Here is a 12,866-nt window from a genome sequence, read left to right as displayed (position 1 = left end):
CCTTCATCATCATCTACATGAAGGGTTAAAAACTGGATATTTAACCGTAAAAGACCCACTTGAATTATGGATTAATTTGAAGGATCGATATGACCACCTAAAACTTACGGTAACCGAAAGCTCGGTATGAGTGGATACATTTAAGGTTGTAAGACTTTAAAACCGTAAGTGAGTATAATTCTGCTATCTTTAATGTAATGACCGGACCGGTTGTTTTGAGCTCTAGCGCGCCGTTCGTCAGTTTGAGGCCCTGAGCAGCACCACTTCAGGTATTATGACTTGTACGCATGGTCGGAATTGAACTTCGGGAAGTTTGGAATTGATTTGGAAAGAAAATTCCCATTTTGGAAGCTTTAAGTTGGAAGAATTGACTAGGATTGGATTTTTGAGGAAACGACCTCGGAATCGGGATTTTTAGGTTCCAACAGGTTTGTATGATGATTTCGGACTTAGGCGTATGACTGAATCAGATTTTGGGTGACCCGAGAGCGTTTTGGACCCTATTGTGGAAGTTAGCATTTTTGGCAAAATTTGATCACGCTCAACTGTGTCTATTAAAAGACTAAGCGGGCGTTGCAAATATAATCCGAGGTATTATGCCCCGAGTCGAATCCCACAGGGAATTAACGTATCAAGAGAAGCCTTTAAAGTACTAAATTCTTATTAGTCAATCTTCTCAAACTTTGTGAATAACAAGTGGCGTTATGGTCACTATTACAGCTAACAGAATTAATAAAACGAAGATTAACTAACACGCAGTTGTAGACAATTGGAATAAAGGTCTAAGGTAATGGTTTCCCCGTTGTTAAATTCCTTAGTTGTATCTTTCTTATAGTTTCGATTTAGTTGCCTATATCGATCATGAACTCTCCAGCTATCATAACTCTCTCTCAAGTAATTATGATAATTTACTAGACGCACTCTCTCAAGCTACGCTAGCTAGATTCGCATTACAGCTTATTTAGATCGCACCCGAGGTATCATTATCTCTACTCCAACCTCTAAGACCTCGGTTATGACTCTCGCCTATACTCCGGGAGTGATGTTGTTCAAACAATTACCTAAATATGCACTCTCTCTCAAGCAGATACATAATAAATAGGAACGGCTAATTGAGGATCCTTTCAACTAACCAAAATCAAAACGTAGTTGAACAAATAGAGATTAACAACCAACTCAAAACTATATTAATATAAAAACAAGTTCATCCACAACGGATTCACCCAAAACCTTAGATTAAAAGAGTTAGCTACTCATAACAATGATAAATCCTACAAAGGAATTCATAGTAATTGATAAAAGAACAAACTAGGGAGATAAGAATTGTTGCCCAAATTGCCTCCTTGCTTCTTGCCCCTTCTTGTCATCATCTCAACCATAAAAACTGATACCCTTTTTCTTGGACGCATTAAACCATTTATAGTTCGTGTGATTTTTGCTTTGGACTTCCTAATTTGCCCCTGCACATTTCTTTCCTGCATTTGGACTAGCACGGGTGCGCTAAGGCCGCACTAGTGAGGTTACATTCTGCTTCTGATGACTGGACTAGCGCGGGTGCGCTAAGGCCGCGCTAATGCCCGCGCTAGTGGGGTTATATTCTGCCATGTCAAGCTTCATTCCTTGAATTCGTCCACTAGTTCCAATTTTTGCCCGGATCACCATCATAAGTCTTCATTTGGGTATTGCACTCCTGTGAAACACAGAGTCACCATTAGAGCCAATGTTTGCATTATTTACACACTTAAAACAGTAAATCCTCCTTAAGTTAGAGTCCGAACTTACGCCAAACTATACAATTTAGCCTATTATCAACACCCCACACTTAAATTATTGCTGGTCCTCGAGCAATCCGCTACATCCTACAAGGTTTCTTTTCATCCATCGCTTCCCTACAGTGACACCCCACAAACGAGTCACAAGCATCTCTCTCACATTGTAACATCTATACCTCAAATGGCAACTCTCTCATGCCATGCCATACTTTACTTTCTCATAATGCTTTGCCGGAAGGTCAAAACTTACCTCTTTTTCATGAATCACGTTCCCTCACATCACACACTTGATAGTAGTTCCACAACACATAATATTCAAGATAACAAGAACTTTATATAGGAAGAATTCACTCTCTCTCGCAAAGAACATTCATATGCTACACAGATACGCCATAAGCTTGCCCGTAGTGTAATACTCCCCTAATTGAGTTCATTTAGTCCAAGATCAATAGGTCTTTACTTGGTTATAATGTACACTAAGGGACGGGTAGAATACATTTGGGTGCAGTGACTAACCTCCCTAAGCACTTTTAATACACTTATATTGACATTCCGCCTATTTTTTTTAATATTCCCAGACCTTTCACCACACTTTGCTTCATAATCACCCCTAGTCTTCTTAAGTGCAACTTTCTCTCATTTTTTTTACTTTGCACCTTTTAATCTATTCCCTTGTGTTTCCTTATATAACACACCTCTACCCCACACTTTGACTTTTACATCACAACAAATAATATAAGTCCTCCTGGGAGGTACATGGTTCAAACAGACAAGCTACTCAAACAGTGGGGTATGGTTCATCACATGGTTATCAAAGAAATAGGCTTATAGGATCAAACGGGGTTGACTATGGTTAATTGCATTCAGGTGGATACATAAATTTTCTTCTGGCTTACAAAGAAATTCATATATCCCTTCTCGGACTAAACAAGCCTCTATTTCGATTTGTACACACACGGGGCAAGTTCTAGGTATCAAATGTAAGCATAGAATATGATGTAGATAACCTCACACACACTTGTCACATAATTCATCCAAATTAGTTCTTCAACACACTCCATTAAGCATTCGAGTTAATTACACATGCACCATTAAGGCAATCAACAAGAGTCACCAAAAGAGCCTAAGCGTCACACTCGAAGAGTCATGGTGTTATGGTGTGTGAAGGGTGCTTTTTCTCATTAAGTATCTCGCCCAAGAGATTCCTAAAAACTCAAAATAAAAGAAGAAGCTAGCTATACCCGGTTCAAACTAAACCCTTGGAAAAGAACCGCGGCCCAAAGAAAAACCAAGGGTGAGCTACTACATTACCTAAAAAAAAAGAAAAAAAAAATGAAATTTGAATATATACAACATAACACACAGGGAAATACAACATAACACACAGGGAAATCCCAACCCCCACCCCACACTTAAAATGAGGACATGTCCTCATGGCCAAGTCAAACAGAGTAAGGGAAAGGGAACTTCCCTGACAGATCAATCCTGATCGGAGACAGAGCCGGCGTCTACATTGCATGCCAGACCCAAAGCACGTAGCCAACCCATGATCCGTTTTTTCTGATTTCTTCTGTTGGGTTGCCATTTCATCAACACGAGTTCCCAGGTTAGTCACCGAGGTCCGTATTTCAGCTACCTTACCATCTAAGCGGTCTAGCCGCTGTCCCCAACTGGCCCTAGACGGGCCTGCAACATCCGCAGCCTGTGGTCGTGCTGGCTGCTCACCGATAATCTCCACATCCTCGGCTGCCTGATGTGGTTACTCCTACTCTTCTTCGTTATCATCATCAGAATCTTGTCCAACTAACTCCTCAGCTACTACCACTTCCTTGCCTGTGGTGACCCTCTCAGCCGTGAAAGGATGTACCGAAGGAAGTCGGATATCTATAACAAGGTTACTTGGCACATTTTCCTGAAGACACAACCGGGTGACAAGGTACGGGTAGTATAAACCATATCATTGCACCCTGACTCGCTGGAACATTTCATCATGTATTACTTTGGCTACGTCGAACGGACCATTGTTCATGAAACACCAAATTAAGCACCCTCGAGGGATATTCACTTCGGATAGGTTCTTGGAGGGTAGGAGTTGGCTATTTATGAAGTATAACCAGCATTTGGCTTCAAACTTGAGGGCCGAAGAGTGGAACTTATTCCCATATTTGTACCATTGCAGAGTGGCTCCCGGTTGACATATGGTCTCAGTGAATGTGGACCAGGGAGTATGCCTACTATTGTACGATTGGTACGCATCCACGTACCCCTCAACTGGTGGAAGAAGCCTGTACAGAATCCTGATATTTTCCAAAGAGGCATCTACCGGTCTCTTGCGCACCGTAATAGTATAGTTCTTATGTTCCGGCAGGTTCACATAGAATTCCCTAACAAACATGACATTTGCGGTAATAGGCTCCTCTAAAAATATGTCTAGTCCTTGCCGCCTCAGCTCGAAGGGTATAGGGGACAGGTTGCCCCTAGTGCGTTGGGATCCATGGCTTGTTCCAGCACCATGGTTTTGGCCTCTTTTTTATTGAACCTGTCCTGGGCCTTGCCAGACACAAACTTCTGACTGTTGAAAGGCCTAGAATCGACCGAATTCCGAGGTCGTCCCCTGGTGTTGGCTTGAGCCGGGCGGCTGGAGAAGGTGCCTGTTGCATGACGTTTGCGGGGAGGCATGGTACCTACAATTAGTCCAACGTCAGTTCAATACAATCGAGTGACTCAACCGTGGATACTCAGACTCACCACTGAATTTGTTACAACACTTCCTCCAAAGAGGCATTTTAACAAACACATGATGGACAATGGCTAATTTTAAGCCCAAAGCATACTTTCAACACAAGGAGCACCACCAAAGTAACCCAATAAACACATATCACCCCCACAATTTGTATGTTGAAAGGTTTCAGCCCTACATTACTACTAACAAGTGTTTCCACCCTAAAATAAGACTACATTCTACCATACAAATCAAAAAGAAGGAAAAGAAATTAACAAACGAAATTAAATAATTAAAAACAAAATCAAAGGGAGGAATACATACCAGTAGAGGGGATGAGAGCGAAAGCGTAATGAGTGATGAAAAGAGATATGGAGGGTCTTCGTGAGATGGAGGAACCTTGTGCTGTAAATTGTTATGTATGGAGGAATGGTTTGTAAGGAATAGATGAGGAAGAATAAGGGAGGGTTTAGTTTGGGGTGGTAGTGTGATAGGATATGGAGAGTGGGTGAAATAAAAGGGGTTGGGCAGTTGGGTAGGGTTAAAAGTAAATGGGTTAATGAAAAAAAATTAAAAGAGAAGCAATAAAATAAAATAAAAACATATCCGAACTTACCTGATGTCGAGGGGATTAGCGTGGCCTTAGTTCTGTCGTAGCATGGGTGCGCTAGTCGAAGGAGTTACGGGCAGTGTTTAACCTGACTAGCACGACCTTAGTGTGGGGGTAGTGTGGGCGCGCTAGTGACATACACCTGAGGTAGTGTATAACCCAACTAGCACGAGCTTAGCGCCCGCGCTAGTTGAAACCAATTTGGGAAGTGTTTAACCTAATTAGCGCGGCTTTAGCGCTGGTGTAGTGCGGGCGCGCTAGTCCAGGCGTGCCATTATTTTGTCTTCTTTCTTCATGGAAGCTTTTGCCCGCCCCTTTTCTAGAACTCCTGCACATATTAATATTACCACTAAATAAAACTATACATGTTGAGTTGTCTCCCAACCAGCGCTTGATTTAACATCGCGGCACGACGTAGAGTGAGTGTATTTAAGATTCTCTCAACCTCTGTGGTTCATCGAGAAGTACCACGGAAAACTCTTATGTTTTATCCATCCCCACATACAATTTGAGTCGTTGTCTATTAACCTTGAAGGTGTTGGTGTCATCTTCACTGGTTATCTCCACAACCCCAAACGGGAACACTTTGGTCACCCTGAACGGCCCAGACCATCGGGACTTAAACTTACCAGGAAACAATCTCAACCTTGAATTGTACAATAATACCTTGTCTCTGGGTTTGAAATTTCTGTCCACAATGTGTTTGTCGTGCAACCTCTTCATTCTTTCCTTATAGATCCTCCTGCTTTCAAAGGCGTGATATCTGAATTCCTCCAACTCATGCAACTGTGTCAATCGATTTTCTCCAGCCTCATCAAGGTTCATGTTCAATTGCTTTAGTGCCCACCAAGCTCGATGTTCTAGCTTCACAGTCAGGTGACAGGCCTTCCCAAATACCAACTTGTACGGTGACATACCGATAGGTGTTTTGAATGTAGTCCTATAGGCCCAGAGTGCATCGTCAAGCTTTTTCGCCCAATCAGTTCTTGTGGCGTTTACAATTTTAGTGAGCACACTCTTGATCTCACGGTTTGAGACCTCTACCTACCCTCTTGTTTGAGGATGATATGGGGTTGCTACCTTGTGGTATACGTCATATTTAGCCAGCAACTTCTCAAAGACACGATTGCAAAAGTGCGTGCCTCCGTCACTAATGACGGCTCTCGGAATCCCGAATCGGGTGAATATATTATTCTTCAAGAACCCCACTACCACTCTCGAATCATTGGTGGGGAACGCTGCAGGTTCCACCCATTTGGACATGTAATCTACCGCAACACGTATATACTTATTGCCGTAAGAACTGACGAAGGGACCCATGAAATCAATTCCCCAAACATCGAACACCTCAACTTGCTGAATTGGATTCATTGGCATCTCATGTCGACGAGATATGTTTCCCATTCTTTGGCATTCGTTGCAGCCCTTTACCCATTGGTGAGCATCCTTTAAGATTGCTGGCCAGTAGAACCCAGCCTCTAACATCTTTGCTGCTGTCCGAACTCCTCCAAAATGTCCTCCATAAGGTGACGCGTGACAAGCCTTCAAAATAGAACATTGCTCTATCTCGGGGACGCATCTTCGGATCATGTTATCAATATAAAGTTTAAACAAATGTGGTTCATCCCAGTAGTAGTTTCGGCAGTCACGATAAAATTGTTTCTTTTAAACATATGAGAGTTCATATGGTTCAATGCCGCAAGCCAAATAGTTTGCAATATCAGCATACCATGACACATCTTCCACACTTGTGGCTAGCAGCTGCTCATTTGGAAAGGTTTCCAGAATATCCTTAGACTCAGTCGCATTTTCAGCACCTTCAGGCGTGACAAATGATCATCGATTTGGTTCTCCGTGCCCTTACAGTCACGAATCTCCAAGTCAAACTCTTGCAAAAGCAGCACCCAACGAATTAGGAGCGTTTTGGACTCTTTTTTATCAACTAAATACCGAATGGCTACGTGATCTGTGTACACGATCACCTTCGACCCAATCAAGTAAGACCTGAACTTATCAAAGGCGAACACAACAGCCAACATTTCGTTTTTCAGTTACCGTGTAATTCAGTTGAGCACCACTCAACATCCTACTTGCGTAGTAAATAGGGTGCATTACCTTATCCTTGTGCTGTCCCAACATGGATCCCACAGCGTAGTCACTAGCATCACACATGAGTTCAAACGGTTGCTCCCAATCGGGAACAACTATAATCAGTGTTGTGACTAGCCGCTTCTTTAGTTTCTCAAAAGCTACCCTGCAATCATCAGAAAACACAAATGGGTTATCTTTTTCGAGCAACTTACAGAGGGGATTGGTGATCTTGGAAAAGTCCTTGATGAATCGCCGGTAGAAGCTGGCGTGTCCCAGGAAGCTACGAATAGCCTTGACTGATGTGGGAGGTGGAAGTTTTTCTATCACGCCGACTTTGGCTCTGTCCACCTCAATCCCTTTATTCGACACTAAGTGCCCCAAGACGATTCCTTCTTGTACCATGAAATGTCACTTCTCCCAATTAAACACTAGATTCGTCTCGATGCACCTCTTCAGTACATGGGTTAAATTTCTATCATTCATCGAATGAATTTCCTACTACTGAGAAATCGTCCATGAAGACCTCCATAATGTCTTCCACCATATCTATGAAAATGGACATCATGCACCGTTGGAATGTTGAAGGTGCATTACAAAAACCAAATGGCATTCTCCTAAAGGCAAACACTCAGTAAGGGCAAGTAAATGAAGTCTTTTCCCTATCCTCCGGGGCAATAGAAATCTGGTTGTACCTCGAGTATCCATCTAGAAAATAGAAGTGTGACCTTCCTACCAATCTATATAACATCTGATCAATGAAAGGAAGTGGGAAATGGTCTTTTCGAGTGGCTAGATTTAGCTATCTATAATCCATGCAAATTCTCCAGCCTGTGACGGTTCTTGTAGAGATCAATTCATTGTTATCATTCTTAACTACCGTCATGCCACCCTTTTTAGGTACACATTGAACTAGGCTAACCCAACTACTATCAGAAATTGGGAAAATGATTCCCGCATCTAACCACTTGATCACTTCTTTCTTCACCACTTCCTTCATATTGGGGTTCAACCTTCTTTGGTGTTCCCTAGAAGGTTTGTGTCCCTCTTCTAGTATAATTTTATGCATACAGTATGCATGGTTGATCCCCTTTATGTCTTCCATGGTCCACCCAATGATAGTCTTGCACTCCTTAAGTACCTGCAGAAGTGTGGAGTCAGGTCTAAGAAACTCATACCTGAGATGGGCTGGCAATGGCTTTAACTCCAGCTTTGGTGGTTCTTCGATTGATGGCTTGGATGGAAGAGTTTCTTTGTTTTCCAAGTGCAAGGACTCAAATTCAAGAGTTCTATCCCAGAACCCTCTACCCTCTAATGCTATCACCCATCCAGCCAGTTCTTCTCCCTTTACCTTATCTAAATTCATTAGACACGCAACGAGGGGATCTTCAATAGTCAGCAGTTTATCATTGGTCTCAACAATTACATCCACAGCATCAATAAGAGAGTAATTGGCGAATTCACTTGGTCGCCTCATAGATTTCTGCACGCTGAATGTTATCTCTTCATCGTTCAACCTAATATTTAACTCCCTAGTTTCACAATCAATTAAAGCTCTCCCCGTGGCCAGGAATGGTCTTCCCAAAATTATGGGAATCTCTTCATCCACTTTAAAGTCTAAGATTACAAAATCTATAGGGAACACAAATTTCCCTACCTGAATCAACACATCATCCAGAATACCAGAGGGTCGCTTTACCGTCCTGTCAGCCAGCTGCAACAACATAGAGGTGGGTCTAGCTCTTCCAATACCCAGCCTCTTATAAATTGCCGGGGGTATAAGATTAATGCTGGCCCCTAGATCACACAGTGCTTTAGCAAAGGCAAAATCACCAATAGTGCATGGGATTGTAAAGCTCCCTAGGTCAGACAACTTTTCCGCAATTGGTCTAGTCACCACTGCACTATAGGTCTGAGTAAGAGTAATTGTGGCCAAGTCTTGGAAATCAAATTTTCGGGACATTAAGTCTTTCATCATTTTTGCATACCGAGGAATCTCTTTCAAAGCATCAATTAAGGGAATATTTACCTAGATTTGTTTTAGCATTTCCAAGAACTTCTTGTATTGCTCCTCTTTTTGGTACTTGGCTAGCCTCTGAGGGAAGGGTGCATGAGGTCTCTTCTTCCCAATCATTTGGGATTGATCTTTATAAGCTGCCACATCAACTACTGGTTCCTGTGCTATCTCAGCTTCTTTCTCGGTTTCCATTTGAATGCTACTTTCCTCCTGGGCAAGCTGGACTGTCACCTCTGTCAGTTTCGTTGATTCATCCAACTCAATGGGTACTGATATGAGTGTCTCAGCCTCCCTGGCTTCTCTAGCCCTTTCTTTCTCTACATCCAAATCTCTGCCATTACATAGGCTTACCGCCATCAGCTGCTTCGGGACTTGATTTTTTGGATTTACCTAGGTATCTGCAGGTAGTGTCCCATGAGGGCGATTGTTCAAAGACATCAAAATTTGGCCCATCTGCATTTCAATATGTTTGATCGCTGAATCATGTGTATCTACTCTCTCACTAATCTTTGCATTAGACCCAATAACCTGTTGCATCATTGCTTCAAGTCTAGCAAACCCATCTTCCTGCCTTCCACTATACTACTGCTGAGGAGGGTGATACCCTTGCTGTTGATTCTGATTACTGCATCCCTGTGGCCTTGGGTAAGGTGCTATATTGTTGGGGGGTCTCATACTCCCATATTCCCACTGTTGAAATGTGTTTAGGATGGACTGTACTGCTGATTCTGCTGACCCCAATTCTGACTACCCTGTATCTGGCCCCCATAATTAGACACATAGTTCATATCTTCAGGGTAATGCTGATGATCGTGTTCTGCTTTCCACTGGTTACCAATTGGCTGACTAATGCAAGATGTGCACAATCCCCCATTAGTAGTATCTACAATATGTATCTGCTATTTTTGCCCTGACTCTTCTACCTTTTTGGTGAGTATGCTCATCTGTGTCAATAAGGTGGCCATATTTTCAGCCATTGAATTGGATGGATCTAAAGGCACTGAGTGTACCACTGGAGTGATAGGTGCATTTCTGGTTATCCATCCCAAATTCTGCGCCATCTTGTCAAGCAGACCTTGACCTTCTCTCCATGTTTTACTAAAAAATGCTCCACCAGCTGAAGCATCAACAATGTTCTTCATGCTATCTGACAATCTAATGTAGAACCGCTGTCCCAACATTAAATCTAGAATGCCATGGTGCGGACATATGACCAACATCCCTTTAAAATGCTCCCATGTTTCATGCAATGTTTCCATTGGTCTCTATTTAAAACTCAAAATGTCATCAATCTGTTGCGTAGTTTTGTTGGGGGGGGAGGGGTGGAACTTGTTCACGAATTGCTTGACTAACTCCTCCCAAGTTGTTATGGAATTTATGGGGAGTGAGTTTAACCAGGTCTGGGCAGCTCCTGTCACTGAAAATAGGAACAATAGCAACTTGATTGCTTCCGAAGTTACATTGGGCTGCCGTTGGGTTTTGCAGATTGACAGAAAATTTTTCAAGTGCTGTTGAGGATCTTCAACTTGTGACCCCGAAAATAGTCCCTTGTTTTGCAACAAATGCAACATGTTATTCGTGATTTAGAATGATTCAGCTTGTATCTGCGGGACTAAAATCGAGGTGGCCAGATTTTCAGTTGTGGGTTGTGCCCAATCATAGAGAGCCACCTCGGGCACAAGAGGTGCCATTGGCGATATTGGTACAGCTGGGTGTTCTTCGTGATTTCCCATTGCTGTTTCTAATGGGTCAGTTGTTTGTTGTTGTTTGTTTTTCCGGTTGGCCCGATTCAAGGCCTTGAAAACTTTCTCGAGATTTGATAATGGTACAAATACTTCACCAGTTCTCGATGAGTTTCTAGGCATGCACCTGTGCAACCAAGTCGAAAAACGTTAAAAAATTTCAATGTAAAAATCGGGTATAGAGAAAACTAACTACACTAAGATTTTTTTTTGTACTTCTTTCAATCACAGTTGATAATACCATTAACTCCCCGGCAACGATGCCAAAATTTGATTACACTCAACTGTGTCTATTAAAAGACTAAGCGGGTGTTGCAAATATAATCCGGGGTATTATGCCCCGAGTCGAATCCCACAGGGAATTAATGTATCAAGAAAAGCCTTTTAAGTACTAAATTCTTATTAGTCAACCTTCTCAAACTTTGTGAATAACAAGTCGCGTTATGGTCACTATTACAGCTAACAGAATTAATAAAACGAAGATTAACTAACACGCAGTTGTAGACAATTGGAATAAAGGTCTAAGGTAATGGTTTCCCCCGTTGTTGAATTCCTTTGTTGTATGTTTCTTATATCTTCGATTTAGTTGCCTCTATCGATCATGAACTCTCCAGATATCATAACTCTCTCTCAAGTAATTATGATAATTTACTAAACGCACTCTCTCAAGCTACGCTAGCTAGATTCGCATTACAGCTCACTTAGATCGCACCCGAGGTATCGTTATCTCTACTCCAACCTCTAAGACCTCGGTTATGACTCTTGCCTATACTCCGAGAGTGATGTTGTTCAAACAATTACCTAAATATGTACTCTCTCTCAAGCAGATACATAATAAATAGGAACGGCTAATTGAGGATCCTTTCAACTAACCAAAATCAAAATGTAGTTGAACAAATAGAGATTAACAACCAACTCAAAACTATATTAATATAAAAACAAGTTCATCCACAACGGATTCACCCAAAACCTTAGATTAAAAGAGTTAGCTACTCATAACAATGATAAAAACTACAAAGGAATTCATAGTAATTGATAAAAGAACAAACTAGGGAGATAAGAATTGTTGCCCAAATTGCCTCCTTGCTTCTTGCCCCTTCTTGTCTTCTTCTCAACCATAAAAACTGATTCCCTTTTTCTTGGACGCATTAAACCATTTATAGTTCGTGTGGTTTTTGCTTTGGACTTCCTAATTTGCCCCTACACATTTCTTTCCCGCATCTGGACTAGCGCGGGCGCGCTAAGGCCACGCTAGTGAGGTTACATTCTGCTTCTGATGACTGGACTATCGCAGGCACGCTAAGGCCATGCTAATACCCGCGCTAGTGGGGTTATATTCTGCCATGTCAAGCTTCATTCCCTGAATTCGTCCACTAGTTCCAATTTTTGCCCGGATCACCATCATAAGTCTTCAATGGGTATTGCACTCCTGTGAAATACAGAGTCACCATTAGAGACAATTTTTGCATTATTTACACACTTAAAACAGTAAATCCTCCTTAAATTAGAGTCTGAACTTACGCCAAACTATACAATTTAGCCTATTATCAGAAGAATTTCATAAATTTGGGTTGAAGTGCATTTCAATGCTATCAATGTCCGTTTGGGATTCTAAGTTTGGGAATAGATCTGTATGGTGATTCTGGTATTAAGAGCACGATCGAAAGTGAATTCGGAGGTCCGTAGGTCAATTTGGAGTCATTTGGCTAAACATAGAAATTTGAAGGTTTTAAGAAGTTTGACCGGAAGTGGACTTTTTGATATCGGGGTTGGATTCTGATTTCGAAAGTTGAAGTAGGTCCGTAATGTCAAATATAACTTGTGTGCAAAATTTGAGGTCAATCGGACGTGATTTGATAGGTTTAAACAACGAAAGTAGAAGTTTGAAATTTAAAGTTCATTAAGCTTGAATTGG

The 12,866-nt window shown here is 41.8% G+C and overlaps 1 non-coding gene across 1 annotated transcript; it reads left to right on the top strand.

Annotated features, from left to right (window-relative positions):
- Positions 1 to 10,400: 10,400 nt before the first annotated feature.
- LOC138888810 (small nucleolar RNA R71) lies at positions 10,401 to 10,507 on the top strand. Its single transcript, XR_011406389.1, has one exon. It is a non-coding gene; the product is annotated as a small nucleolar RNA R71 (small nucleolar RNA).
- Positions 10,508 to 12,866: the final 2,359 nt, after the last annotated feature.

The sequence above is a fragment of the Nicotiana sylvestris genome, chromosome 3 (genome assembly GCF_000393655.2).
Source record: "Nicotiana sylvestris chromosome 3, ASM39365v2, whole genome shotgun sequence".
NCBI lineage: Eukaryota > Viridiplantae > Streptophyta > Magnoliopsida > Solanales > Solanaceae > Nicotiana > Nicotiana sylvestris.
The sequence above is the reverse complement of the archived record's forward strand: the minus strand, read 5'-3'. Positions and strand labels throughout refer to the sequence as shown.